Raw genomic sequence first — 27625 nt, forward strand, 5'->3', positions numbered from 1 at the left:
AATCTAAGGTATTCCAGTACAGCCTTCTGGAGCCACCAAAAAACAATTCTCCTAGCTGACTGTGAGATGATGTTCAATGTGGTACATATGGATGCTCAGGTGAGGAAAAGAAAAACAAATCCCAGACATGAATGTGATCAGCAAAATCATATCTAGATTTATAAAATAAAAGTTCCCAAATAAGAAGCTACATTAAAGTTCAAATTTAATTACAAAAAAAAAGTTTATAGATTTAAAAAAAAAAAAAAGGAAAGAGAAAAGGTAGACGAGGGATAGGAAAGGAGGTTTATATCTCAAATAAAAGAAAAAAGAAGTAGACTACACAGAAATACTTTCCAAACTCAAGGATTCAATAGGTCTTGCCCCTCTATGTTCTCAAAACAAGAGTAAAATTAATTTAGTAATAAGATTCTAATTTACAAGAGTAAAATTAATTTAGTAATAAGATTCTTCTAAAATATGTAATGTGGAAGCAATGAACCTGGATAATACTGTCTGCAAGGATCAAAGTGCAATCTCTGCAAAACCCCATGTATTGACAGCTTTTAGTACAGGACATCCTGCAAAAGTCAAAACTCTGATTCCAGACATAAATACTCCTTTAGAATCAAAATTACATTATGATTTAATTTGACTGCAAAAAGATTAGATTTACTTCAAATAAAATACAGACAATCCCTACACACATTTTTTCAGTACTTAAGAGAAGTACGAGTTTTGTTTTTTTTTTTTTAATTGTTTGTTTCAGTCTGTGGATCACTGGACTGAGGAAAAAGACTCCCCCCTCCCCCGGAGATAGCATATTCTATCTATTCCTAACACTACTGGGGGGACTAAGGCTTCAAAAAACGTTGTAAAATTTTGAGGAGGTTAATCAAGTCAGTTACCAACTTGTAACAGAAACAAAGTTATAAAATCATAGACAACAACTATTAACATGATTAAATGACAAAGTATATAAAGTGTATTAGTATGATGACAGCAAACAAGAAGCACTAGGTAAATGACAGATTTCTCTGTGCTCTGAGGGCCATTTTTAGAGAATAAATGCTATGAAGAATTTCTGGGATAGATAATGTATTTCTTTATACCCAAAAAAAGTAGAGATGATCCCCAACTTACAATGTTTCAATTTATGACATTTTTTACTTTTAATGGATTTATCAGTATTTATCCTCATTATAAGGTGAGGAACGTGTACAAAGGGAGAACTTATTTTACTTAATCCAATTATATTCCAAACACATGCTCCATTGATAGGATAAAACTAAAACATACTTGGTGCTCGAGATAACTACATGAATAAAACTAAAAACGAGAAAACTGGATACCAAAGGAAAAAAAATAGAGATAGAACCAAGTATGAAGTGGCAAGCATAGCTTCTTAAAAAATAATGACCCCTAGAAGGTAACATGGCGGAAAATCTAGGTGATATTGGGTTTGGCAATGACTTTTTACATGCAATATCGAAAGTATAATCCATGACAGGCCAGGTGCAGTGGCTCACACCTATAATCCCTACACTTTGGGAGGCTGAGGCAGGTGGATCTCTTGAGGTCAGGAGTTTAAGACCAGCCTGGCCAACATGGCAAAACACCACCTCGACTAAAAATACAAAAAACTAGCCAGGCATGGTGGTGTGTGCCTGTAGTACCAGCTACCTGGGAGGGTGAAGCACAAGAATTGCTTGCAGAAGTTGGATGCAAAGTTTTAGTGAGCCAAGATCACACCACTGCACTCCAGTCTGGCAATAGAGCAAGATTCTGTCTCAAAAAAATATATACATATAATCTATGAGAGAAAAAAATGATTAGTAGGTCTTTATTAAATTGAATTAAAATTGAAAATTTCTGCTTTGTGAAAAATATTGTTCAGACAATGCAATGACCAGCCATAAACTGAAAAAAAAAAATTGCAAAACACATTATCTAATAAAGGACTGGTATCCAAAATATTCAAAGAATTCTTAAAACTCAACACTAAGAAAATAAGTTACCCAATGAAAAGTGAGTAAAAGATCTAAATAGACAACTTACCAAAGATACAGAGACAGCAAATAAGTGAGTGACAAGATGTTTAAACATCATGTCATTAAAGAAACGCAAATGAAAACAAAAATGAGAAACCACTACACACCTATTGGAACAGCTAAAATCCAATATGTCCTTAAATAGATTAATAAACAAATGATACATCCATAAAATAGGATATTATTCAGCAATACAAAGAATTGAGCTATTCTAGGTTAACTAAGAAAAAAGAAGTCAGGTAACTCAGAAATGAAAGTGGAGATATTACAATTAATGCCACAGAAATACAAAGAATCATAAGAGATAACTATGAACAATTATATGCCAAAAAACTGGATAACCCAGAAGAAACGAATAAATTCCTGGAAACATACAATCTACCATGACTGAATCATGAAGAAATTAAAAATCTGACAGACCTATCACCACGAAAGAGACTGAATCAGTAATTAAAAAAAAAACTTCCCAACAAAAAAAAGCCCAGAACCAGATCACTTCACTGGAGAATTCTATCAAATTTAAAGAATTAACACCAATCCTCTTCAAACTTCAAAATAATTAAAGAAAAGGGAACACTTCTAACTCATTTTATGAGGCCTTATTCTCATATCAAAGCCAAAAATACTACAAGAAAACTAAAACCAATATCCCAGGATATTAATCAAAAAAATCAACTAAATATTAACAAACTGAATTTAACACTGTATTAAAAGGATTATACATCATGATCAAGTGGGATTTATTCCTGGAATGCAAAGATGGTTCAACACAAAAAAATCAATCATATAACACAGCATATTAACACAATGAAGGACAAAACCCACATGATCATCTCAACTGATACAGAAAAAGCATCTGACAAAATTCAACATGTGTTCATGATAAAAACACTAAATAAACTAGGAATAGAATAAAACTACCTCGACACAATAAAGGCCATATATGAAAAGGCCACAGCTACCAACATACTCAGTGGTAAAAAACTAAAAGTTTTCTTTCTAAGATCAGGAAGAAGGCAAGGATATCCATTCTCATTACTTCTTTTCAAGATGGTATCCAATCCAGAGCCATCAGACAAGAAATAAAAGGTATTTGTGGTGTTATGCTGTGTGTGTGTGTGTGTGTACACAGAGAGAAAGAGCGAGAGAGAGAGCACGCACAGAAGAGAATTTTTTTTTTTTTTTTTTTTTTTTGAGACGGAGTCTCGCTCTGTCACCCAGGCAGGAGTGCAGTGGCCGGATCTCAGCTCACTGCAAGCTCCGCCTCCCGGGTTTATGCCATTCTCCTGCCTCAGCCTCCTGAGTAGCTGGGACTACAGGCACCCACCATCACGCCTGGCTAGTTTTTTGTATTTTTAGTAGAGACGGGGTTTCACTGTGTGAGCCAGGATGGGATGGTCTCGATCTCCTGACCTCGTGATCCGCCCGCCTCGGCCTCCCAAAGTGCTGGGATTACAGGCGTGAGCCACCGTGCCAGGCCCGAGCGATTTGTTTTTGTCCATGGTTCCTGGCTTCTAACTCCTATAGCTCTTGTTACAATCTTTCGTTAAATAATTAGGTGTGTCAGGCCTCAAGAGCAAGCCTCAGGAAAGAGAATCTATGGGACTTTCTCCTGCCCTCCTTTTACCTGCCCCAAGTTACACTTTCTGATTGTGGGTCACAATCCCCAGAGAGAGTCCTGCCTTATACCCTAGGGGAAGGAATACTGACATCATGAAACCCAAGAGGAATGGGTGCTGGGAGCTTGGGGATAGAGGAATACATGGAGGTCCCTGGAGGGTGGCATGCCCAGAGAGACGTCATGAAAGCTCCATGTCCCCTCCTCCATGCCTCACCCTACACATCTCCTTGTAATCCAAAAATAAAATTCTAAGCCCTACGACCAACTGGATGAACCCCTCCTCTCAGCTAAGGTTTCTCCAAAGAAACCTGAAAAACTAGTTCAGGCCATGATGGGAAGTCGGGGTCTGGACATGCCTCATTATACTTTCCTCCCTTTGGTATTCAGGAACAACTGACCAGCATTAACATTAAAACAAAGATCTTACAACTGACAAAAAAGACTCTTTGTATCAATAAGATATCAATTCCAACCCGACTCCAGCATAGCATCACATGACAGAAAGCGGGCCCTGATGAAATCAAAATATTTTACCCCAAAATATATTTGACATATTTTGAAAAGGCCCTGCAAAGCCATCTCTTAAAAGGGAAATTTTACATTATATAAAGAATCCTCATTCCTTTCCAGGCCTTTTTCTGATCCTAAAGAGATTAGCTGAGAGATCTGAAGAATCTTTTAAGGATCTGAACAGGAAACAATTGTCATCTATTGCATCTAACAGTGGCCACCTATGAGACTTCATCTATATAGTAAGAACCTTGGTCTCCACAAACCCTTAACTCAGATATTCCTTTCTATTGATTCCAAGCTTTTAGATAATAACTTAACTCTCAACCAACTGCCAATTGGAAAATCTTTGAATCCACCTATGACCTACATATAAGTCCCTGCTTCGAGTTGTCCTGCCTTTCCAGACCAAACAAATGTATACCTCACATGTATTAATAAACCAGGAATAGAATAAAACTACCTCAACAGGCCATAGCTGCCACTGAGCCTGCCACCAATGCCTCTAAGCAGAAGGTGGCTGTGGCACCCACAAATGCCAATCTTGGCAAAACTGAAAGGGATATCCTCACCAAGGTTTATGGATTTGGCTTAATAAAGCTTGATTTGAAAGCAAAATCTGAGAATGAAATGGAATTTACAAGCTCAGCCTCAGCCAACACTGAGACCACCAGTGACGGGCAGTCTAGAAACCAAGTACAGGTGGACTGAGTACGGCCTGACGTTTACGGAGAAATGGAACACCAACAATACACTAGGCACCGAGAGTACCGTGGAGGTTCAGTTTGCACGTGGACTGAAGCTTACCTTCAATTCAGCCTTCTCACCTAACACTGGGGGAAAAAAAATGCTACAATCAACACAGGGTACAAGCGGAAGGAAGCACATTAACCTGGGCATTGCTTAGGCCTTCCATCTGGGTGCTCTGGTGCTAGGTTACGAGGCCTGGCTGGCCGGCTACCAGATGAATTTTTTTTTTTTTTTTTTTTTTTTTTTGAGATGGGAGTCTCACTCTGTCACCCAGGCTGGAGTGCAGTGGCACGATCTCAGCTCACTTCAAGCTCTGCCTCCCGGGTTGACACCGTTCTTCCTGCCTCAGCCTCCCTAGTAACTGGGACTACAGGCACCCACCACCACACTCGGCTAATTTTTTTTTTTTTTTTAAATTTTTAGTAGAGATGCGGTTTCACCATGTTAGACAGGATGGTCTCGATCTCCTGACCTCATGATCCGCCCGCCTCGGCCTCCCAAAGTGCTGGGATTATAGGCGTGAGCCACCACGCACGGCCCAGATGAATTTTGAGACTGCAAAGTCCCAAGTGAATCAGAGCAACTTTGCAGTTGGCTACAAGACTGATGAATTCCAGCTTCACACTAATGTGAACGACGGGACAGTTGGGCAGCTCTGTTTACCAGAAGGTGAACAACAAGTTGGAGACCGCTGTCAATCTCACCTGGACAGCAAGAAACAGTAACATACACTTCAGAATAGCAGCCAAGTATCACACTGACCCTGACACCTGCTTCTCAGCTAAAGTGAATAACGCCAGCCAGACAGGTTTAGGATACACTCAGACCCTAAAGCCAGGTATCAAATTGACACTGTCAGCTCTTCTGGATGGCAAGTACGTCAATGCTGGTGGCCACAAGCTTGGTTTAGGCCTGGAATTTCAAGCATAAATGAATACTGTACAATTGTTTAACTTTAAACATTCTGCAGCATAGCTACCTTCAGAATTTACTGTATCTTTTAATGTTGGATGTCTGGAATCCAAGTATTGCTAAATATGTTAGACCTCCAGGTTAAAGATGATTCAGCTTTAAGATGCTACCCTTTCAGAGGTACAGAAGAAACCCATTTCCAAAAAAGGTCCTTTCAGTGGCAGACTTGGGGGTAACTTGGTGGCCCCTTTGAGATACCAGGTTTCTTTTTTATCTAGAAATGGCTGTAAGTGGAAGCTGATAATATGTAGGTACTTTGTAAATTTTATTGAGTAAATGAAACTGTGATTTCCTGAGAATCAAACCTTGGTTTCCTAACCCTAATTGATGAGAGGCTCACTGCTTGATGGTGTGTACAAACTCACCCGACTGGGATTTTTTTAGACAGATCTCATGACCTGTTCCCAGCCCAGTGCATCATCACCTCTTTTATACCAAAACGTCTGCAGGGTGGTGTGGTCACTGTTTCTTTTGTGCCATTTTGGGGTGGAGAGGGTGGATGTGATAAAGCCAGTAATTCAGGACTTATTCCTTCTTGCGTTGTTTTTTTGCCCTTGCACCAGAGTATGAAATAGCTTCCAGGAGCTCCAGCTATAAGCTTGAAAGTGTCTGTGTGACTGTAATCACATGGTGACAACACTCAGAATCTAAATTGGACTTCTGTTGTATTCTCACCACTCAATTTGTTTTTTAGCAGTTTAATGGGTACATTTTAGAGTCTTCCATTTTGTGTGGAGTTAGATCCTCCCCTTCAAATGCTGTAATTAGTATCACTTAAAAAAACTTGAGTAAAATACTGAAACCTCAAAAACAAAAACAAAAACAAAAACAAAACTACCTCAACATAATGAAGGTCATATTATGGAAAGGCCACATATATGGAAAGGCCACAATCAGTGGTGAAAAACTGAAAGTTTTCCTTCTAAGATCAGGAACAAGGCAAGGATATCTATTCTCATCACTTCTATTCAAGATGGTATCCAGGCCAATATTAATGCCATCATATCTCCCTAAAGGTTATACAGTCAGTCTGTAACCCCATCAACTTGGGTACAAGTTCTCAAGACCTCCTGAGGCTGTGTCATGGGTCATGGTCTTCATATTTGGCTCAGAATAAATCTCTTCAAATACTTTACAGTTTGGCTTTTTTTCCTCAACATCTTCATCTGTATCCTTTGTAACACCCTTTATAATAAACTGGCAAATGTGTTTCCCTGAGTTCTGTGAGTAGCGTTAATTATATGCTACTTCCCCTAGCACAAAACGTAAGATTTTTCTTGAATCTTTACCGTAATGTGATTCTGAGAGGTAAGACCTACCAAAGTGGAAGGCCCTACTAAGACTGTGGAGGGGCTGGGTGTGGTGGCTCGTGCCTGTAATCCCAGCACTTTGTGAGGCCGAGGTGGGCGGATTACGAGGTCAGAAGATTGAGACCATCCTGGCTAACACGGTGAAACCCCATCTCTACTAAAAATACAAAAAAAAAAAAATTAACTGGGTGTAGCGGTGGGCGCTGTAGTCCCAGTTACGCGGGAGGCTGAGGCAGGAGAATGGCGTGAACCGGGAGGCAGAACTTGCAGTGAGCCGAGATCGCGCCACTGCACTCCAGCCTGGGCGACACAGCAAGACTCCATCTCAAGAGAAAACAAAAACAAAAACAAAAAGAAATACTGGGGAGGAGTTTTTGACTCCCTAGTAAACACTCAGCCTCCAGCAATTCATCCATTACCAATGAATTGTTTCTACCAGTTTATGGCCCAAGCATCTTCTGTTATCTTGGTTATGATTCTCTGCATTCACCTGTCTCTCTAGTTTAGGGGATGGCAGTTTGAACTGGTACCTCAAATCTCTGATGGATCTAGAACAGTCTTGGATTTTCAGTTTGGTCAGATTACTGTTACTGTTAAGGACAGGAGTGATAACTTGCATGTTCTTCACATGTTGAGGCTTAAACTGGAAGTTCAGTGATCTTTTAAAGAGATTTAAAAATTTTAGCCGGGCACGGTGGCTCAAGCCTGTAATCCCAGCACTTTGGGAGGCCGAGACGGGCGGATCACGAGGTCAGGAGATCGAGACCATCCTGGCTAACACCGTGAAACCCCCGTCTCTACTAAAAATACAAAAAACTAGCCGGGTGAGGTGGCGGGCGCCTGTAGTCCCAGCTACTCCGGAGGCTGAGGCAGGAGAATGGCGTAAACCTGGGAGGCGGAGCTTGCAGTAAGCTGCGATCTGGCCACTGCACTCCAGCCCGGGCGACAGAGCAAGATTCAATCTCAAAAAAAAAAAAATACATTCACAATGTTGTGCAACCTACTCCATCTAGTTCCACAACATATTTGTCATTCCCTGCAAAAAGCCTTGAACCCACTAAGTAGTCACTCCTCATTCCCCCATCACCCAAACCTTTAGCCTTGAACCCACTAAGCAGTCACTCCCCATTCCCCTCTCCCCCAAAACATTGGCAACCATCGATCTGCTTTCTGTCTCTATGGATTTAACCATTCTGGATATTTCATATAAATTGAATCATACACTATGTAATCTTTTATGTCTGCCCTCTTTCACTTGGTTTAATGTTTTCAAGGCTCATCTATATTTAGCATGTATTGGTTCTTCATTCCTTTTTATGATTAATAGTCTATTTAATGTATATTCCAATACCAAATTTTGCTTATCCACTCATCAGTTAATGGACATTTGGGTTGTTTGCACGTTTGGCTATTGTGAATAGTGCTGCTATGATCATTTGTATACAGGTATTTGAGTACCAAATTACCCAGCAATTCCACTCCTGTATATACCCAAAAAAACTGGTAATTCTATTTTTAACTTTTTGAGGAATCACCAAACTTTCATGGCAGCTGCACCATTGTACAGTCCTAGCAGCAATCTAAGACAGTTTCAATGTCTCTACCTCCCTGCCAAAACTTGTTATTATCTTTTTTTTTTTGTGGACAACCTACTGGGTATGAAGCAGTATTTTGTTGTGGCTTGAAATACCATACTCGACTTTCAAAATCACAATGAAATACCACTCAAAAGACTAACTCAGGTTGTTATACACCATTCTCTTTTGAGAAATGTCTATTTAAGTTCTTTGACAATTTGTTTGTTGGGTTGTCTTTCTGTTGTTGAGTTGTAAGAGTTACATATTTTGAATAGCAGACCCTTATTCAATATATGATTTGCAAAAATTTCCTGTTTTACTTTCTTGGTAGTGTCCTTTGAAGCACAGAAGTTTTTAACATTGATGAAGTCCTATTTACTTATCTTTTCTTTTGTTGTTTGAGCTTTTCCTGCCTTACGTAAGAATCCATGGCCAAATCCAAGATTATTAAGACACACCTCTATGTTTTATTCAAAGACTCAGAGTTTTTTTTTTTTTTTTTTTTTTTTTTTTTAGACTGAGTCCTGCTCTATCACCCGGGCTAGAGTACAGTGGCACAATCTCAGCTCACTGCAACCTCCACCTCCCAGGTTCAAGCAATTCTCCTGCCTCAGCCTCCTGAGTAGCTGGGATTACAGGCGCCTGCCACCATGCCCAGCTAATTTTTGTATTTTGAGTAGAGATAGGGTTTCATCATGTTGTCCAGGCTGGTCTTGAACTCCTGACCTCAGATGATTCACCCCCCCCCAACCCCGCTCCCGGCGTCCCAAAGTGCTAGGATTACAGGCATGAGCCAAAGCACCCGGCCAAGACTCAGAGTTTTAACTCAGGTCATTGATCCATTTTTAGTTAATCTTTGTATATATGTCAAGATAGGAATATACCTTCATTCTTTTGCATATGGATATCCAGCTGTTCCAGGATCATTTGTTGAAGAGATTATTTTCTTCCCCATTGAATGGTCCTGTTGAAAATCAACTGACCTTAAACTTGAGAGTTCATTTCTGCACTCTCAATTCTTTTCCATATGCCTATCCTTATACCAGTACCATACTGTTTTAATTACTGTAGCTTTATAGTAAATTTTGAAGTTGCAAAGTTTGAATCCTCTAGTTTTGCTCTTTTCAATACTTTTGACTATTTGGGGCCCTTTGCAATTCCATATAAATCAGATTGACTTGGACAGTGCTGCCATCTAAATAAAATTAAATCTTCCAATCCATGAACACAAGATGAATTTCCATTAACTTAGGTCTTCTTTAATTTCTTTCAGCAATATAGTTTTCAGTATAAAATCTTTCACATCCTTGGTTAAAATTCCCAGGTTTTTTTTTTCTTCTGAAGGCTACTGTAAATGGAATATTTTTGTTTGTTTCCATTTCAGAGTATCCGCTGACGGTCTAAAGAACACAGTGATTTTTCCATGCTGATCTTATGATCTTATATCTTGCAAGTTTGCTGAATTAATATATTAACTCTAGCAGTGTCTTTGTGGATTCCCTGGATTTTCTATATACTGTATAGGATCATGTCACTGATAAACATTTTTATTTCCTCCTTTCCAATTTGGATGCTGTTTCTTTATTTTTCTTGTCTAATTGCTCTGGCTAGAATTTATGTATACAATGTTGAACAGTAGTGGTGAAAGCAAACATCCTTGTCTTATTCCTGATCTACCTCTGGGTTTTTCATAAATACCTATTATGTTAAGTAAAGTTTACCTTCATTTTTGAAAGCTATTATATCTTAACTGAGTAGAGAATTATAGGTTGATCATCTTTTCCTTTTGTTGTCAACCTATTGACTTCAGACTTCTGGCTTTCAACAGTTTGATATGTATTGTATGGTTTCATTACATTTCTTCCGCACAGGGTTCATCGAGCTTCTTGGATCTATGGGTTTATGGAAGTGACTCTCAACTGGGGACAGTTTTTTTTTGTTTTGTTTTGTTTTGTTTTCCATCTCCATCCACAGATATTTGGCATGTCTGGGGCAATTTTTTAGCTGTCACACTATGCAATGCTATTGACATCTAGTGAATAGAGACCAGAGTCACTGCTTAATGTCCCACAATGTACAGGATATCCTCCATAATGAAGAGTTTTCTGGCCCAGAATATCAATGGGGCAAAGATTGAAAAACTGTGGTTTACAGTTTATCAACTGTTTGAAATTTCAGTCATTATTAACTAAATTTTGTTTCTGTCTTCTCTCACATTTTTTCTCCTTTCTGGGTCTCCAATTACAAGAATGCTAAATTGCTTTGTATTTTCCCACAGCTCATTGAAGTTCTGTTCTTTTTTTGTTCAGTCTTTTTATGCTCTGTGCTTCATTTTGATTAGTTTCACTTGCTCCATTTTCGAGCTTCAAGTTCACTGATCTTATGTAATGTCTAATGTGCTGTTAATCATATCCAGTATTTTTTTTACTTCAGATATATTTTTCCATATCTAAAAGTTCCATTTGGATATTCTTGTATCCTCCATTTCTCTCTACATATGTTCACATTTTCCTCTACTTTCTTGAATATATAGTATATATTTGTAAAATAAGTGTTTTCATGTCCTTGTCTCTTATTGTATCATCTTTATCATTTCCATCATCTACTTTTATTGACAGGTTTTTCTCCTGGGTCCTATTTTCCTGCCCCCTCCTTTTTTTTTTTTTTTTTTTCTTTTTGGCAAGTTTTAAAGACCTTTACTGTAAGCAAGGCATTGTAATAAATTTCACATTCTTGCTTGCTGGATTTTGTTGTGTTCCTTTAAATTATGTTGGACTTTGTTTTGGCATGCATTAAGTTACCTGGAATCAGTCTGATCCTTTTGAGGCTCAATTTTAAGCAGTGCTAAGGCAAGGACAAAGTAGCCTTTGATATAGCATTTAATTTAGCACAGCTACTGAAGTGAAACCCTTCGGAGGTCTGTACCATATACCCCACATATTACATTTTCATTCTATTCCTAACCTGGTAGGAAACAAAATATTCTCAGTCCTATGTCAGCTCCAGAAATTGGCCTATTGCTTTCTTATGTTTCTTTCCCCGGCCTCTTATACATGCATAGATTAGTGTTCAGCCAAAGGGACCCCTCTGCAGATCTCTGGAACTGTCAATAAAGGATCATCCTCTCTGGTATTCAGCCCTGCAAATTCTAGTTCAAACTGGTGAGACTGCCAGGCCATTTTGGGTTCTTCCTCCTTGCAGCCTGGAAAATGCTGCCAGGTAATAAATAAATGGATGCACCTGTAAGGCATAGCTTGTTTTGTTGTTTTTTAGATGAAGTCTCACTCTGTCGCCCAGGCTGGAGTGCAGTGGCGCAATCTTGGCTCCCTGAAAGCTCCGCCTCCTGGGTTCATGCCATTCTCCCACCTCAGCCGGGACAACAGGCGTCCGCCACCACGTCTGGCTAATTTTGTGTGGGTGTGTGTGTTTTTAGTAGAGGGGGGTTTCACCGTGTTAGTCAGGATGGTCTTGATCTCCTGACCTCGTGATCTGCCTGCCTCGGCCTCCCAAAGTGCTGGGACTACAGGCGTGAGCCACCGCGCCCGGCAGTTTCCCTTCTTTTGGAACTTTACACTACCTATAATACAATGTCTGAAGATTACTGTCTCATCCAGTAATTTTAGCCAAGCATCTGGCTTTCTTCTTGTTTCTGGCAAAAGGGTAAATCTCGTCCCTGTTACTCCACCATTCCCAGGAACATAAGTCCTACAAACATTAATTTTAAACCCAGCATAATATTCCATGAGGTAATGTAATATAATTTACTTAACCATTATCTAACAGTTGTATATTAGGCTATTTTCACTTTTTCACTCATAAACAGACATAATGAATATTTTTAAATATAAGAAATAAAGTACTTTTAGGCCACTGCACTCCAGTCTGGGTGACAGAGTGAAATTCCGTCTCTCAAAAAACAAAAAACAAAAAACAAAAAAAAAAAAAGAAAGAAAGTACTTTTAATTAAAATCTTTAGGAAAAAAAATGACCCCAAAATTTGATTATGTTATATTCTAATACATTCCCCTTTCCTGGGATTAGTTCCTCCTTCTAATGCAACTGCACAAATACACATGTTAGAATGCTAGTCACAATGTTTTGTGGGGAAATAAAAAGATTATTATCTCAGCCAGAAATAATATTTTAAAAATAACCTGCCATTATCAGATTGAATCCAGAATAAAGATGCCAAAGATGCGTTAGTTTTCCTTTCTATACATTTCATCTACCAGAGTGGGTAAACTTTGGCTACTTTATCCTCTTGATTTCCACTCCAGTGAAATTTCTCTCATACAGGCTTAGAAGTTTATTCCATTTCTCTCTACTCAAAATCCATTAAGTCACTTTTATGTTGCATCAGCAATTAAACAGAGTTCAATTTGGCAGCCAACAGGATAAAATTTGCCAATTCTTATATTGCCTGAGACTCTATTAGCTGAGAAACTAAAATCCTCCTTCACTCAAAAGGGAAAGGGTAAGTTGCTGGCTAAATCTTTATCACTTGATTCAGACTCCACCTTAGTCAGTTTTAGAGTCAAGATTTAAAGCCTTGTGAAACTTTTTCTTCTATTCCTAAGATTATTATTCCTAAGGCTAATCTTTGCAAAGAGGTTTCTTGCTTCTGTGTGCTACCTTTTTTGGATTTGTTTTACTGGTTTGTTTAATTCATATATAGTCTAACTGTAGAACTCTGGGAAAATTAATCAACTTCTTTGCCTCAGTTTCCTCATTTGTAAAAATGGGAATAACAGTCCCTATTTCATACCTATTTATATGTATACATAAATAGAACAATATCCAGTGCAAAGTGGCCATTTTGTGTTAGTTAATACAATAATTATTATTGCCCAAAACATAGCCATTTCTCCAAAGTAGAAGTGTTTCAGCAATATAGATACAAGAAGTTGTGATATGGGGACTTAAAATATTGACCTATGGTCTTTACCTAATAGCACTAAACTTCTGATTCTTTTGATAATACAACAACAAATCCCCCAAACAAAACAATCGTAAAAACTCTAACATACCTCGTTATAAGAAAAAGAGAAAGAAAGCTAGTACTTAATGAATATCTTCCATGTGCTTATATTATCCAATTTCCACTTCAAAACGAGTCTATAAAGCTGGCATTATCACTGTATTTTATTTAATCTAAGATATCCTCAATTATAAGAACCACCATTATTTTCTGTAATGTTCAGAAAGAAAAAACATAACCAATTAAATATAATACACTATCTAAGACTCACGAAGATTTCAAAAATGTTAAAAACTGAATAAATATCTGCTCTAGATTTGGCCAGGTGCAGTGGTTCATGCCTTTCATTCCAGTACTTTGAAAGGCTGAGGGAGGAGGATCACTTGAGCTCAAGAGTTCAAAACCAGCCTGGACAATATGGTGAGACCCTGTCTCTACAAAAGGGGGAAAAAAAAAAAGATTTGACGAAATATAAGTAAATATTTATTTTACAGATTCAAAAACTGAAAAGAGGTGAAGTACCCAATGTCACATGATTCACACCAAGATCCTTTGATATTCCAAAGCATGTGTTATTTCTATTAAATTAAATTATATTACTTCTCCAAGCTATTTTGGAAACCATTATTACACACTGACAATATTCTAAATTAAAATTTTGTCTGTGTCTTAAGTGTACTTTTTTTGTGTGTTTTGTTTTGAGATGGGGTCTCATTCTGTCACCCAGGCTGCAGTGCAGTGGGTGATCTTGGCTCAATCAACTTCTGCCTCCCAGGCTCAAGGGATCCCCTCCCACCTCAGCCTCCCAAGTAGCTGGGACCACAGGCAAGCACCACCATGCCCAGATAATTTTTTTTTGGTTTTGCATTTTTGGTAGAGATGGGGTTTTACCATGTTGCCCAGGCTGGTCTTGAACTCTTGGGCTCAAGCGATCTATCCACCTCAGCCTTCTTAAGTGCTGAGATTATAGGTGTGAGCCACCACACCCCACCTTAAGTGTACTTTTTAAATGTTTACATAAAGTACTCCATTTATTCAAAGAGAAAACTTTAAAATAAACATTTGGAAGGAAAATTATTCTGATACATTATGCACAATTTAGTTGACAGATTAATACTATCATTCTAAACCCTTAAAAGAGGAACACTTTTCTGATAATCCTTTTGAAATACTAAATTTTTTTTTCCTGAAACATGAATAGCTATTCAGTTCAACATAGAAAAGTAACAATATTGATTTCATCTCATCTACCATTTGTCACACCATTGAAAAGAAAACTTACCATGAAAATATTGTTAGTTGCTACTTATAACAGTAATATTTATATAATTTTTCAAGGGGAAATCCATAAACGTATGTTTTTAATTTGTTTCTCTTAAAATTACAAACACTCAGCAGTATTTTAAAAAATCATCTCCTAAAACCTTTAAAAAACAGACATTTAGCCAGGCGCAGTCTCATGCCTGTAATCCTAGCACTTTGGGAGGCAGAGGTGGGAGGATTACCTGAGGTTAGGAGTTTGAGACCAGCCTGGCCAACATGGTAAAACCCCATCTCTACTAAAAATGCAAAAATTAGCCAGGCATGGTTGTGCATGTCTGTAATCCCAGCTACTTGGGAGGCTCAAGCAGAACTGCTTGAACCCGGGAGGGAGAGGTTGTAGTGAGCTGAGATCACCGCCAGCACTCCAGCCTGGGTGACAGAGTGAGATTCTGTCTCAAAACAAACAAAAAAACCCAGACATTTATAAAAATGCCAATTCTCTAGAAATGTTGCATAAATGCTTAAATTAGCATTGGAAAATAATTTTAAATAAAAGCAATGAGAACTGAAATGATATGAACAAGTATTTTATCCAATCCTCCAAATTTCAGCCTTTCCTAATATTTTTTGTACATATACTACATACACTAGCTAACACGTTTTAAAGATTAAAAGACTGAAGAATGCTTTTTTTTTTAACTAAACACTTTACACCACAAAAATATGAGATAATTTTTACACATAATTAATATGGTCAACAGAACTCCAAAGATTCCCTTATAGCGCACAAAGTAAATGTCATCACTTTGTAACAACAAACCAAAAACGGGAAATTGCTTTCTACCACCCCACAACAGAATTTAAGAATAAATATTATATTGCTCTTGTTGATTTCTTGGCTTTTGTCAATTGTCTTGGTTCCAGCACACTTTAAGGTGTAATGTGTAAGTCATTTATATTTGTTAGTATTTTTACTCAATTTAACACTGTTTTAAAATGGCTATCATGGAAAATTACCTTCAGGTTATTATGACTAATTTTCTAGAAATGTAACGCTGATCAAAATTTAAATTTTCTTTAGAAAATTATCCTAAATACAGTATTTATCATAGCTGTTCAGAAATTATAACTTTTCTTAGATTTTAAACACCAAAGGAAATCACAAAACATCAAAAGATTCAAATATTAAAACCAGCATTTCTGTCATAATGTCTCAAAAATAAACAGGAAAAGAAGGAACTGTATTTTAATTAAGCAAAACAAAGGGTTAATATTTCTATAATATATCCAAATGACCTCATGTGTTAAAAAAAAAAAAAACAAAAAAATTTTAAGACCCAATGGATAAACAGACCATGATTATAAGTAGACAACAGTTAGATACTTGAAGTTACCCACAGGTTTAGGGTTCTACTCACATACACCAATACTTGGGAAAATGTTTAACATCTCTTAATAATTTGCAAAATGCAAATTAAAGCAACAATGAACCATGAATTTTTAACTAGTTATATTAGAATAAATAAGGTAGTAAAATTACAGTGAAACAGGTACTAATAAGTGAATGGCCCTAATGGCCTTGTAAAATGATATTAGTCTTTTGGAAAGTATATGGCAATCCTACCAAGACCCATAAAAATATTAAGCACATATTAATTATTTTCACAATATAACTTCTGGATATTATAAGAAAAACATACAATCCTTAACTATTGCAACTTGCTATGAGATTCAACAACAATCCTTTTTGTTGGTCATCTTTACCTAAATTTAATGTTCTTAAATTTTTAAGAGAGAAACATAGGTCAGGATAGATTTTTAGATCTCTATCTCCCTTTTCTACTGTTTTCATGAAGTGGTAAAAATGTTGGCCCCTAGGACACTTAGCTCTTACCCCCTCTGGTTCTTCTTTTTCCTTTTGTCTTTATTGTCCTTGTTGTCCTTGTTTTATTGTACTTGTTGTCCTACTTGATTTTGATTAAATTCCCTGTAGACTGCTCTTAGTATGAAGCTTTATACTGGAAGAAAGTTTTGGCTAATTTTAGAAGCTTAGAGCCCAGACAGCTCTAGAGAACCTTACCATGAATGTCTTGTACTCAGCCATGAATTGAAGTGCATAAAAACCCCTTTTAGCTTTACCTGTTGGCTATTTTAGAAATCTGCCATTCTCAGGACAGTAAGGTACGCTACTGCTTCCTTCTAAAGAGATGACATGCCAGTGCCACACAAATCTTTTTTTTTCTTTCATTTTTTAAAAAATACAAATCTGGCAGCTGTTGGCGGTTTGTCCCTATTTTCTCTAATCAACTAATTTTGTTACAGATACTGCTCAAGAGCTTTTGATTATGCTATCCTAGTTATTCTGTTAAGGAAACAGGACGATTCAAAAACTATGCTACAGCCACTACCATCTTCCCAGAATTCCAAATACCATAAATAATTTTTAATGTAACACATGAATAGGAATACACAAATAGATATGTATTGCTAAAGTAGGTATGTTTCCATTCCATTCTCTCTTTTCCATTATTTTTGCCTCCATGCAACTATCTTAGTTGCATGATTTCATGAAAGAGAGATTTAGAGACCGACAACACAAGTTCAGTAAACATCAGTTATTTGTGGCTTACCAAAGTATGAATACTATCTCAACATTTTAATAGCTTCCCAAATTGTGAATCCCAACTTCTAAAAGCAGAATTCTCAAAACCTTATGTCTTAGACTTCCTTGAAGCTATAATGTGCAGGCCCATTATCTACATTCCATCAACTAAATGTGCAAGCAAGCCATATGGATATAAAATGGAGCAACATATCACTGACTTACAACTCATAATTTTTATCTTTTTTTTTTTGAGAGTCTCCTCTGTTACCCAGGCTGGAGTTCAGTGGTGTGATCTCAGCTCACTGTAACCTCTGCCACAGGTTCAAGTGATTCTCCTGCCTCAGCCTCCTGAGTGGCTGGGATTACAGGTGCCCGCCACCATGCCTGGCTAATTTTTGGATTTTCAGTAGTGACAGGGCTTCACCATGTTGGCCAGGCTGGTCTTGAACTCCTGACCTAAAGTGATCCGCCCGTCTTGGCCTCCCAAAGTGTGGGATTACAGCATGAGCCACTGCACCCGGCTCACCAACTCACACTTCCTAATTCACAGTCCAAAATTTGGTTGATGCGGTCCCACCAACAAAAGTAGTGTTAGTTATAAGCAAGATTTAAGTAATTAAATCAAATTTATATGAATCTATATGCTAAGTACACAGGAGAATATTAACTAATGCCATCAGAAATTCACATGTAGAAATCAATGTCATCATATTGATGGATAGCACATGAAATACACTATTGCTTTGTAATTACTACTATGAAGTCATCATGTACAAACTTGTGGGCTGAAAACATTGGCCAAATATGCAAAAATTAAAATTGAGTTTGATATTTGCCATAGGCTTTTTGTAGATATTCTTTATCAGATTAAGAAACTTCCCTTCTATTAAAAGCTGTTCAGAGGTTTTTATCATGATTGACCACTGAGTTTTGTCAAATCTTTTTCCCCTCTGTTAAAATGATTATTTTTTTCTCTTTTTCTCTGTTAATATGACAAATTACACTGCTTTTCCAAAATTAAACCATCCTTACATTCCTGGAATTAATCCTACTTCATCATGACATACTATTCTTTTTATATGTTGAGGAATTGGATTTGCTAAGGGTTTTTTTCCCACATATTTTAATGAGTAAATTGACCAACTGACCTCTTTTGTATCATTCTTTTTTTCTCACTTATTTTTCAAAGCAACTTCTATGAAGTGAATATTATTATCCGTATCTGTTATCTATTGATAGGACAGTGCTATATAACAAATACCCCATAAATCTCAGTACATAAAACATTCACATTTATTTAGCTCATCAGTCTGTAGGGGTCTAGCTGATCTGGGCTGGACTGGGCTGATCTCAGTGGTCCAGTTCATAAATCTCTTTTTCTGTATCATTCTTACATCATTCTTACCAGACTCTAGTGTCAAGATTATTCTAGCTTTAAAGAAGAACTGAGAAGTGTTCCCTTTTTTTCCGTTTTTCAAAAGCGTTTGTATATGATTAGTGTTACTTCTTCTTTAAACAATTGGAAGAACGTACCAGTGAAGCTATCTGGAACTGATACTTTCCATGCAGAAATTTAAAATTAATGATTCAATTTCTTTAATAGATACAGGACTATTCAGATTTTGTTTCCTATTCTGTCAGCTTTGGCAAATTGTATTTTATTGAGAAAATATTCCATTTCTTCCAAATAATCCATTTACTTGGCTAAAGCTAGTCATCAGATCTACTTATTAATTTTTTTGATTCTTTTTTTTTTTTTTTTTTTTTTGAGACGGAGTCTCACTCTGTTGCCCGGGCTGGAGTGCAGTGGCCAGATTTCAGCTCACTGCAAGCTCTGCCTCCCAGGTTTACGCCATTCTCCTGCCTCAGCCTCCCGAGTAGCTGGGACTACAGGCGCCCGCCACCTCGCCCGGCTAGTTTTTTGTATTTTTTTAGTAGAGACGGGGTTTCACGGTGTTAGCCAGGATGGTCTCGATCTCCTGACCTCGTGATCCGCCCGTCTTGGCCTCCTAAAGTGCTGGGATTACAGGCTTGAGCCACCGCGCCCAGCCAATTTTTTTGATTCTTTAAGATACATGGCGATGTCCCTTTTTCATTCTTGATATTGGTTTGTCTTTTTTTCTCTTCTTTATTGATCTTTCTAGGATTTTACTAATCTTTTCAAAGCATCAACTTTCAGCTTTGATGTTTTTTCTCCAGTATACATTTGTTAACTATTTCATTGGCTTTTCTTCTTATCTTTATATTTCCTTCTATTTCCTTTAAATTTGACTTTTTTTCTTTTTATAGCTTCTCAAAATGGACTCGACACATTACGTCCTCTAGGGAATTCCAAACTATTCAAGAAGAAACTTATTGAGGACAAATAACCAGAAATATTCTTTTCATGGATTCTCCAGCTCCTCACTTGAAAAAAGGAGAAATGTGTTCTTATTTCATCGAACAAGAAGTTCTCAAATGGGAAAGAGAGGTTCAAAATAAAACTTTCCTTAGCTTGTAAGAGGTTTTTTCCTCTTATTTAGATACAAGCTAATAACATTTTATCTCAAGGATGCAATATGTAGGACATGAAGAGATAAATAATTTTCTCAGACAGTATATTTTAGATTCCCTACAATAACCAAAAAGCATCTTAGGGAACTATCTCTGGCCTTTTAAACATTGCAGAGTAACTTCAAGGAGGAATGAACAGGAATTTTTTCTTCCAGTTATCTGAGTAATTCATTCCCTTGCCAATTTAAAGTGCTTATTTAAATGTTTATCCTCTCAATACAGCCTACGCTAGTCATCCTATTTAAAATTATAAACTAATAATACCCCCTCATTCTACGCTCACAATCTCCCAAAACTTCCAGTGGTAGAATAAGCTCCATGAGGGTAAGAAATGTCTGCTTTTGCTCACTGATGTATCCTAGAGATAGAACAGTGCCTGGCACATGGTAAGAACTTAATAATTATTTGCTTAATGTATGAATAAATGGATAAGAAAAATAAGGCATAACTTCAAATAAAGTGGGTTTTCATATGAAAGTAAAGTTTAAGAATGAATTTTAGAATAAGACAGACTGTGTTCAAACCCGCCTCTGCCACTTATTAGCTGTTTAACTTAAGACCAAATTATTAGCTTTCCTAAGGTTTGGTTTTCTTATGCAGAAAATGCAGATAATTATAGTATCTGCTTTATAGGGTCATGGTGAGGACTAAATAGAATAATGTATCTCACATACTTAGCACAGTGCACGGCACATAGTAAGAATGCTGTATGTAACCTAATGATTATTTTTATTATTACTGAGTGCCTTAGCAAAAGGCATGTATAAATGGATCCATATCAATCTCCACTAAAGTTTCTAGTGGCGATGTCAGTCTCTGACACTGTTCTATAGACCGACTCGAGGTACAAAAAATCACGCTAATCTGCTACTATAAAGACACATGCACACGTATGCTTATTGCGGCACTATTCACAATAGGAAAAACTTAGAACCAACCCAAATGTTCATCAATGATAGATTAAGAAAATGTGGCACATATACACCATAGAATACTATGTAGCCACAAAAAAGGATGAGTTCATGTCCTTTGTAGGGACATGAATGAAGCTGGAAACCATCATCACAAGGACAGAAAACCAAACACTGCATGTTCTCACTCATAGGTGGGAACTGAACAATGAGAACACTTGGACACAGGGCGGGGAACATCACACACGGGCCTGTCATGGGGTGGGGGAGAGGAGGAGAGATAGCATTAGGAGAAATACCTAATATAAATGACAAGTTAATAGGTGCAGCAAACCAACAAGGCACATGTATACCTATGTAACAAACCTGCACGTTGTGCACATGTACCCTAGAACTTAAATTAAAAAAAAAAAAAACTTAAAAAAAGTATGCTAATCTAATTTCCAGATGACAGGGTCAATGAAAGACAGCTCACACACTAGATGTCACATTCAGAATCCCCCCACCCAAAAGTCTTAAATGTGGGAATAAGATGTTGGATAAAATAAAATGAAATTTAATATGGGTACACATAAGTACTGACCTTAATACAGAACACACATTGCATAACAGAATGCATAAAAAAGACAGGATTTTAGTTCACTGAAAGTTAAAGAAGAATTAACATTGTAATGTGGTTGCAAGAAGTGTTAAGGTAATTTTAAGCCACAATCAGTGCAAGTATAGTGTTCCAAAGAGAGAAAACTTCTATTCGTCAGTAGTCACACTACGTCTAAAATAGTCTGTTCAATTCCAAAGGCCATACTCTAAAAGAGGTGTTGAGAAACTGAAATTTGTTCACACAAGAATGACTGGGAAGGTAGTGGGACTTGATAATGAAGAAGATGAAGGACAATTTTAGAAATTATAAATATTTGGCCTGAAGATGAGGAGACTTAAAAGCTGTCATAAAACTTCTGAAAGACTCGGCCGGGCGCAGTGGCCCACGCCTGTAATCCCAGCACTTTGGGAGGCCGAAGCGGGTAGATCACAAGGTCAGGAGATCGAGACCATCCTGGCTGGCTAACACGGTGAAACCCCGTCTCTACTAAAAAATAGAAAAAAATTAGCCAGGCGTAGTGGCGGGCACCTGTAGTCCCAGCTACTTGGGAGGCTGAGGCAGGAGAATGGCATGAACCCAGGAGGCAGAGCTTGCAGTGAGCCGAGATTGTGCCACTGCACACCAGCCAGGGCAACAGAGTGAGACTCCAAAACAAAAACAAAAACAAACAAACAAAAAACTTATGAAAGACTCTTATGTAAAGAATCAAACAGTCTATGTGGGCCTAAAAAGCAAAAATATAACAGATTAGAAAACAATAACAGTACCAAAACAGCAAAATAAATTTTGGCTTAATATAAAAAGAAGCTTCTAACAACTGGAGTTCTTCAAAAATTGGGCCAATTTCTTCACAAATAGTAAATTTCCCATCATTAGGACTCTTCCAATAGAAGCTAAAAGACTTACGCTAGAATCATCTAGAGAAAGAAAATTAGTCTAAATAACCAACAAATTCATTCTAATAATGAGATTACAAGCTTACAACAAGAGAAGAACCAGAAATATAACTTTAAAAAGATACACAAATGGTCAATGTGTACATTAAAAGGTGGTCAATATCATCAGTCATCAGGGAAATGTGAATTGAAATCACAGTAAGATACCACTTCACACCCACTAGGATGGCTATAATCAAAAAGACAGAAAACAAATTAGAACCCTTATACACTGTTGACAGGACTATAAAATGTTGTAGCCATTTTAGAAGACAGTCCAATGGTTCTTCAAAGTTAAACACAGAATTACCATTTGATCCAGCAATTCCGCTCCTGGATATATGTCCATTAGAAATAAAGATGTATGTACACACAGAAACTTGCACACAAATGTTCACAGCAACATTATTCAAAATAGCCAAAAGGTGGAAAGAACCCAAATATTCAAAAAAAGATGAATGGAAAAACAAAATGTGGCATATCCATACAATAGAATATTATTCATCCATAAAAAGGAATGAAGTATTGACACATGCTACAATGTCAAAGAATACCCTGAAAACATACTAATAAAAAAAGTCAGTCATAAAAGACTACATGTTATATTATTCCATTTGAAACCAGAATAGGCAAATCTATAGAAAGAGAAACTACATTAATGGTTGCTTAGGGCTGAGGGAAATGAGATTGAAACTAAGAGCTAAAGGGTATGGAGTTTCTTTTTGAAGGGATGAAAATGTTCTAAGATGAATTGTAATGATGGTTGAACAACTTCATGAATATACTAAAAACCACTGACTTGTACACTTAAATGGGAGAACATAGTGGGTGAATTTTAATGTGTTAATTTAAAAAGCAGAGAAAAATGAAAAAATGTGTTCAGTAAACTACATTTAAAGAAACTAGGAAAGACTATACTTTCAGGGATCATTTCTATCTGAACAACCTGCTCCTGAATGACTACTGTGTAAATAATGAAATTAAGGCAGAAATAAATAAGTTCTTTGAAACCAATGAGGACAAAGACACAACGTACCAGAATCACGAGGACACAGATAAAGCAGTGTTTAGAGGGAAATTTATACCACTAAATGCCCACAGAAGAAAGTGGGAAAGACCTAAAATCGACACCCTAACATCACAATTAAAACAACTACACGGGTGGCTCAGACCTGTAATCAATCCCAGCACTTTGGGAGGCCGACGTGGGTGAATCAAGAGGTCAGGAGACTGAGATCAGCCTGGCCAACATAGTGAAACCTCATCTCTACTAAAAATACAAAAATTAGCTGGGCATGGTGGCACGTGCCAGTAGTTCCAGCTACTCGGGAGGCTGAGGCAGGAGAATCACTTGAACCTAGGAGACAGAGGTCGTGGTGAGCCGAGATCATGCCACTCCACTCCAGCCTGGGCAACAGAGACTCCATCTCAAAAAAAAATTAATAATAGTAATAATAATAATAAAAACAACTAGAGAAGCAAGAGCAAAGAAATTCAAAAGCTAGCAGAAGACAAGAAATAACTAAGATCAGAGCAGAACTGAAGGAGATAGAGACATGAAAAATCCTTCAAAAAAAATGAATACAGGAGCTGGTTTTTTGAAAAGATTAACAAAACAGATAGACTGCTAGCAAGACTAACAAAGAAGAAAAGAGAGAAGAATCAAATAGACACAATAAAAAATGATAAAGGGGGTATCACCACTGATTCCATAGAACTACAACCCACTATCAGAGAATACTATAAACACCTCTACGCAAATAAACTAGAAAATCTAGAAGAAATGGATAAATTCCTGGACACATATACCCTCCCAAGACTAAATCAGGAAGAAGTTGCATCCCTGAATAGACTAATAATAAGTTCTGAAATTGAGGCAGTAATTAATAGCCTACCAACCAAAAAAAGCCCAGAACCAGACAGATTCACAGCTGAAATCTACCAGAGGTACAAATAGGAGCTGGTACCACTCCTGAAACTATTCCAAACAACAGAAAAAGAGGGAAACCTCCGTAACTCATTTTATGAGGCCAGCATCATCCTGATACCAAAACCAGGCAGAGACACAACAAAAAAAGAGAATTTTAGACCAATATCCCTCATCAATATTGATGCAAAAATCCTCAGTAAAATACAGGCAAACCGAATCCAGCAGCACATGAAAAAGCTTACCCACCACGATCAAGTTGGCTTCATCCCTGGGATGCAAGGCTGGCTCAACATACACAAATCAATAAATGCATTTCATCACATAAACAGAACAAATGACAAAAACCACATGATTATCTCAACAGATGCAAAAAAAAGACTTTCAATAAAATTCAACAGCCTTTCATGCTAAAAACTCTCAATAAACTAGGTATTGATGGAATGTATCTCAAAATAGTAAGAGCTATTTATTACAAACTCACAGTCAATATCATACTGAATGGGCAAAAGCTGGAAGCATTCCCTTTGAAAACTGGTACAAGACAAGGATGCCCTCTCTCACCACTCCTATTCAACACAGTAGTGGAAGTTCTGGCCAGGGCAATCAGGCAAGAGAAAGAAATAAAGGGTATTCAAATAGGAAGAAAGGAAGTCAAATTGTCTCTGTTTACAGATGGCATGATTGTATATTTAGAAAATCCCATCATCTCAGCCCCAAAACTCCTTAAACTGATAAGCAACTTCGGCAAAGTCTCAGAATAAAAACTCAATGTGCAAAAATCACAAGCATTCCTATACACCAATAATAGGCAGAGAGCCAAATCATGAGTGAACTCCCATTCACAATTGCTACAAAGAGAATAAAATACCTAGGAATCCAACTTATAAGGGATGTGAAGGACCACTTCAAGGAGAACTACAAACCACTGCTCAAGGAAATAAGAGTGGGCATAAACAAATAGAAAAACATTCCATGCTCATGGATAGGAAGAATCAATGTTGTGAAAAGTAATTTATAGATTCAATGCTATACCCATCAAGCTACCACTGACTTTCTTCAAAGAATTAGAAAAAACTACCTTAAATTTCATATAGAACTAAAAAAGAGCCTGTATAGCCAAGAACAAAGCTGGAGGCATCATGCTACCTGACTTAAAACTATACTACAAGGCTACAGTAACCAAAACAGCATGGTACTGGTACCAAAACAGATATACAGACCAATGGAACAGAACAGATGCTTCAGAAATACCACCACATATCTACAGCCATCTGATCTTTGACAAACCTGACAAAAAAAGCAATGGGGAAAGGATTCCCCATTTAATAAATGGTATTGGGAAAACTGGCTAGACATATGCAGAAAACTGAAACTGGACCCCTTCCTTACACCTTATACAAAAATTTACCCAAGATGGATTAAAGACAAATGTAAGACCTAAAACTATAAAAACCCTAGAAGAAAACCTAGCCAATACCACTCAGGACATAGGCATGGGAAAAGACTTTATGACTAAAACACCAAAAGCAATGGCAATAAAAGCCAAAATTGACAAGTGGGATATAATTAAACTAAAGAGCTTCTGCACAGCAAAATAAACTATCATCAGAGTGAACAGGCAATCCACAAAATGGGAGAATATTTTTGCAATCTATCCATCTGACAAAGGGCAAACATCCAGAATCTACAAGGAACTTGAACAGATTTACAAGAAAAAAAAAAACACATCAAAAAGTGGGTGAAGAATATGAACAGACACTTCTCAAAAGAAGACATTTATGTGGCCAACAAACATATGAAAAAAAGCTCATCATCACTGGTCATTAGAGAAATGCAAATCAAAACCACAATGAGATATCATCTCACACCAGTTAGAATGGCAATCATTAAAAAGTCAAGAAACAACAGATGCTGGAGAGGATGTGGAGAAATAGGAACACTTTTACACTGTTGGCAGGAGTATAAATTAGTTCAACCATTGTGGAAGACAGTGTGGCGATTCCTCCAGGATCTAGAACCAGAAATACCATTTGACCCAGCAATCTCTTTACTGGGTATATACCCAAAGGATTATAAATCATTCCACTATAAAGACACATGTACACATATGTTTACTGAGGCACTATTCACAACAGCAAAGACTTGGAACCAACCCAAATGCCCATCAATGATAGACTGGATTAAGAAAATGTGGCACATATACACCATGGAATACTATATAGCCATAAAAAAGGATGAGTTCATGTCCTTTGCAGGGACATGGACGAAGCTAGAAACCATCATTCTCAGCAAACTAACACAGGAACAGAAAACCAAACACCACATGTTCTCATTCATAAGTGGGAGTTGAACAATGAGAACACAAGGACAGAGGGAGGGGAATATCACACACAGGGGCCTGTTGTGGGGTGGGGGGGCAGGGGGAGGGATAGCATTAGGAGAAACACCTAATGAAGATGATGGATTGATGGGTGCAGCAAATCACTATGGCACATGTATACATGTATACACCTATGTAACAAACCTGCACGTTCTGCACATGTATCCCAGAACGTAAAGAAAAAAAAAAAAAAACTAGGAAATTTATGATCATATTACAAAGAGTGATTACCCAAAAATGAAAAAAAGTTTAGATACTTGAAAAGGTAAGTTTGATTTGCTGAAAAATTCACCGTGTAGACTAATTCATTCTCCAAAACTCGGTTAAAGAAGGCATTACTTTAATAAGTAATCCCCAATCCAGAAACACTAGATTACGATCTTGTCCTATTACAACCATAAAATTGAATTAATTCAAAAGTATGCAGGGGGAATCAACTATATATACACTTTTTAAAAAATAACACCATCTTAGAATTACGTTTTTTGAACTGTAGTCAATATGGTCCTAATCCAAAAAGGAAATGTATTAATAATTAATTCTTCAGAAATATAATTACAATCAATGAACTTTCAAATCTTTTTTGTTATCTTGTTTTTTCCTTTTTGAGATGGAGTCTCACTCTGTTGCCCAGGCTGGAGTGCAGTGGTACGATCTTGGCTCACTGCAAGCTCCGCATCCCGGGTTCACGCCATTCTC

General features: G+C 37.2%; 1 protein-coding gene and 1 pseudogene across 1 annotated transcript in view; one reads left to right on the top strand and one right to left on the bottom strand.

The window, feature by feature from the left end:
* The window catches only part of ACBD6 (acyl-CoA binding domain containing 6), a 215651-nt gene that overhangs the window by 139055 nt on the left and 48971 nt on the right, over positions 1-27625 (bottom strand). The gene's annotated exons all lie outside the window — the stretch shown is intronic.
* On the top strand, positions 67-5841 carry LOC111527777 (annotated as a pseudogene).

The sequence above is a fragment of the Piliocolobus tephrosceles genome, chromosome 1 (genome assembly GCF_002776525.5).
Source record: "Piliocolobus tephrosceles isolate RC106 chromosome 1, ASM277652v3, whole genome shotgun sequence".
Taxonomy (NCBI): Eukaryota; Metazoa; Chordata; class Mammalia; order Primates; family Cercopithecidae; genus Piliocolobus; species Piliocolobus tephrosceles.